This window comes from Zootoca vivipara, chromosome 7 (genome assembly GCF_963506605.1).
Source record: "Zootoca vivipara chromosome 7, rZooViv1.1, whole genome shotgun sequence".
NCBI classification, from domain to species: Eukaryota; Metazoa; Chordata; class Lepidosauria; order Squamata; family Lacertidae; genus Zootoca; species Zootoca vivipara.
Window position 1 is genome coordinate 91333877 of NC_083282.1, and position 4807 is coordinate 91338683.

Genomic DNA, 4807 nt, shown 5'->3' on the forward strand with positions numbered 1-4807 from the left:
GAAGTCGGGGCGGGGGAGAGAAGCGGGCCGTACCACCTTACTCATCGAAAGGGGGAGGGGACAAAGCAACCTCTTCTCAAAATCCGAACGAGAGCCGCCGTTCTCCCAAGCGCGGATTGTTTTCGCCGAAGGGACGTTAAATAATAACGCGCATGATAAACTCTTTCCCCCGCCGTAGCGCGAGGTGAGCCGAGAGCACCCATCATTAAACCAACCTCCCCCTTTGGAATAGCTTGCTCCCTTCTTGGACTGTAAACATTTCATTCATAGCTTCAGGGAGGCGGCCGAGTCCATTCTGCAGCTTGAGCCGGGGAGGGCGGGATGGGGAACGGGAGATAAGCCCATTCAGATGCTCCATTGTATTGTTTTCCCTACTCCCTTCCTTGACAACTCTTGCAACCTTGGATTTTTTTGGGGGGATGGGGGAACTGCTGGGCTGTAAAGAAACCTCGACTTACCTGGAACGAGGAGACGACCCTGTCCCTCCTCTGAACGCCCCCTCCCCAGCTTGCGTGGTTGGAGGTGTCGGTTCCCAAGCTGAGAAGGAAGAAAGGGAGGCGAGGGTGATGCTCTGAACCTCTGAATGGATGCAGAGACGCTGGGAGCTTAGCTGATGCTGTCGTTAGGAGAGCAGCGAAAAGAGGTGGACGGCGGGGAGTGGGGGGGGGAGGGGATCATTGCATAAGCCCCCTTATGTAATAGCAACTGGCCATCCCCGGTGAGGGGAGAGAGGGACAGGCAGGCAGGCAGGCAACCAGCATCTGCTTATCCGCACCAAGAGACACCAAAAGCAGTGCGTGCGCTACTGCCTGGGAACAGGGGTATGAACCTGGGCACTCACCTCTTTCCCTTGGTGGGTTTTTCAAATTCGAAGAGGGTGACGGGTGGGTGGGCAATTATTTAATCTGAAAGCAAACTTCCCTTAAGTTTAGGAAAGGTCATAGCTCAATGGTGGAGCATTACTTGCAAGCAAAAGATCCCAGATTTCAACCTCCAGCAACTCCTGCTGTTATTGATTTGTAGGATTTCTTTGCTGCCATAAAACAGATGAACACCCTGATGGCTGGCACACACCAGCAACACATGTAGGTTTATGGGAACACTTTGTGCACCAATCATCTGTTCTGGGGAAAACCCAACTACTTTGATAATATATATATAAAAATTTCAGTAGCACCTTAGAGACAGAAGTGTGCATGCACATGAAAGCTTATACCAAGAACAAACTTGCTGGTCTGTAAGGTGCTACTGGATATTTTATATATATATTTCGACTGCGTCAGACCAACACAGCTACCTACCTGAATCTAGTACTTTGATAATGTTTACATTCATGCCTATGTTCTTTCTTTTGAAAATTAATAAATTATATTATTAAAGGGGGGGGCATATGAAACCACTTCAATCATAAAATGACAAAAAAACAACAACAGCCCAAATGGAACGGAGCTGTATAAATCCAGGTAGCACTGAAATGCTGCTGCCAGTCAGTGTAGACAATACCAAGCTAGATCGACCAACGATAAAGCAGCTGTCTATGTTACTATGTTGTAAGTTTTACATATAAAACACAAGCTCTTCTGATGCTTTTAAAACCGAGCACATCCAAGTCTTCTGGAATGTATTGGTTACATGAACTTTAGCCAATCTGACCCTAACCATGATTTCCTTGGGATGTTACTTCTGTTTTGGAATGACAACCTTGCAAAGTGGCTTTATTGGCAGGTGCTCCAAAGTGCAAATGCCTTTTTAATGTATTTTTTAAGATTGCATTTCCAAATAAAAACCAGAAGCGGAACACAACAGAAGTGCTGGAACTCTCAGCTTGCTTGGAGTTTGCCGAGTTTGTCCTCACAACTTGGTGAGGTGTCACCTGAGGAATGGCAGCTCATTGGCAGAGCCTTAATCCTCCTCATAAAGGGAGGGCTAATAGCTCTGTGGCAGTGAGGCAGTGTGTGGGCTTTGCATATAGGGCAGGAGCCCACAGTTCAGTCCCCAGAATCTCCCAGTTAACGTCAAATTTACATAGCTTTTATTTATTTATTTAACAAAATTGGCACGCGACTTGTTTGTGAAAACAACAACCCACCAACCCGCTAAGGCTAAGCAATCTACAAAAATAGAGAATATTAATATTATCAATAAAAAAATAGGAAATGCCTCTTCGATTTGAGCTGCAGTCAGCCAAGGCGGCTAGACAGTACCAGATGGTGAGTCTTGGTATAAGGGAGCCAAGTATGAAGTTGGCGTGAACCTGCCTGAGTCTCATCAATTCAACACAACAAAGCACTGCTAAAAGCCTAGTCTCAGGTAGCAGAGGTGACCTTCAAGCAGAATAGACTGACATGGGCTTAGACCAGTAGTGGGGGAACCGTCAGATCCAGGAGGCTGAATGTAGCCCTGGAGGCCTCTCTCTTTGTACTTGGGATTCCCCAAGCCACTCCTCCTCAGGCCACACCCATTACTAGCCCTGCTTTGCTTTAAGGCTTTTGCCTGGTTGGAACAGGTCCTTGGACTCCGCTTGGCCGGATGAGGGAAGGATGTTGGTGTGCACATGTAGAACCTCCTGACATTTGCTTGGATGGAATGTTGCCTGGTGTACGATGGTAAGAACCACGTCCACAGCTCTGCCCACGTCCACCACTGACATATGGTCTCTGGAAGGCTGGTCAGGAGTGAATGTGGCCTTTTGGCTGAAAAAGTACCCTTGCTCCTGGCTTAGACAGAAAATGGATTCGACTCTGCACAAGGCAACTGCTTCAGGCTAGAGTGATCAAGCTCATCTACATATCATGCCTTTCAAATTCACCTGCCACCGTAATCTGTCCGAGGGAAAGTAAAACTGGGACCTTTGCTTTCCCACCATTTCTTTACTCAGCTCACTTGGACACATTCCATTTTCCATATTGTTAGGATTCCACCTTTGCTGACACACCACTGTCATTTTCTTAATGTTCTCCAACATATTACTATCCTGATGGCATGGTGTTTTTCAGGATGCCTACAGTCAGCATGGAGTCCCAAGCAGCCTGCACAAACTAACACAGAGCTTTTCGATCTTCGTCACATCCATTTTAATCCATCATGGCTGCCCTATGGTTTGAAGCTGGTGGTTCCCCAGGCCTTGCAGGGCTCAGATTACGTAATACCAACCTCTTGGCAGAGGTTAGGTTAGGGAGCAAGAACATAATGCACCATATTTTTCTGCAAGTCTAGCCATGACCAATTTCCTTCTGGGAAACATTTCAAGATGTTGCGATTAAAGCCCTCTCTGACTTTTCAAAGTTAAAGTGTTGGACTTGGGGATTTGACCCAAGGTTTCCCTTGTCCATCAACCATGAAGCTCACTGGATTGCTTCTTGCAAGTCAAGGCCTAGCCTCATACCAGTGTTGCTGGAAGAATAAGGCGGCACTCCTAGAAGATTCAAATGCAATAACTAAAAAGATGCATTCAACACAATAGATGATCTTTGGGGAATGGACACATCAAAGAAGGCGTGTTCATCTCTTTCATGGGCCGTGCCTGACCAAAGGGTCAAAGGCAGCACCAGCTCCCCTGTAGCACCCTGCAATTCAGGTTCCATTTCAAGTGCATCGCTTCACTCACCTTCTTCCCCATGTTTTGGGTTACTGTCACAGGTAAGTACCAGCAGGCCTCCTCTCCAGGGGTGGCTCCATCAGTGTTATCTCCTTCTCCAGACCTTCCACCTCTCCATTTTGCCCACTCTGGCCTCTTCAAGAGTAAATCCCCAATCCCCGGAGACAGTGCACTCCTCCCAGAGTGGCTTCAGGGTTCTGGAGAAGGCTGTCGCCAAAGAGAGTTAGGGGTGTCTTGCTTCAGTGCTTTTGGCCTCAACAGGCTTAAGTCAAGAAATTCATGGAGGAGAAGTTTTCAGTGAACCTAGGATGTTTGCATTCCCCCTCTGGCCCCATGCAATGGGACTTAAGTGGGTGGGTGGGGGCAGCCTAAAGATGGCTTCTGGTAAGAGAGTGGGGGCCCAAACTCCCCATGTTGGGGCCTCACTATTCTCACCTTTCTCTCCATTGGGCTTCCACCTCTCTGCAAGGCCTCCAGGCTTTTTATATCCCCATCCCTTCCTTCTGCCTGAGGCAGAGTAGCTTGGCTCCTTCCTTCCCATCAGGCAGAAGATTGAGAATGCCCCACCTTGCTGCATTGCTCACAGGTGGGACCTCTTAAAGGGCCAGATGGTGACACAAACCCACCCACCCACAGCCAAAAAAGGTGAGCCCTGTTGGTCCACCGCAGTCATCTTTGTATTTGTCAGGAAGAAGAAGAAGAAGAAGAGTTTGGATTTGATATCCCGCTTTATGATTCCCCGAAGGAGTCTCAAAGCAGCTAACAATCTCCTTTCCCCTCCTCCCCCACAACAAACACTCTGTGAGGTGGGTGGGGCTGAGAGACTTCAAAGAAGTGTGACTAGCCCAAGGTCACCCAGCAGCTGCATGTGGAGGAGCGGAGACGCGAACCCGGTTCCCCAGATTACGAGTCTACCGCTCTTAACCACTACACCACACTGGCTCTCACACTGGAAGCAGATGTGTTGGGGCAAAAAGCAGCATTCCACTAACATGGTCACATGCAGAGGAATAGAAACATGAGTCTAGAACCAGGGGCATGGAAATGCAATGTGGCCACCTGCTCACACCTTGCTGAATAACACTGAATTGCACACTAAGTACGGTAAGATCCATGGAAGTGTGCAGTGGGAAGCCATAACTGTAGGAGATACACAGCGGTATCTAAAGGGCTTCTCCTGATTTATTCATTTATATAAGTGATCTCTGT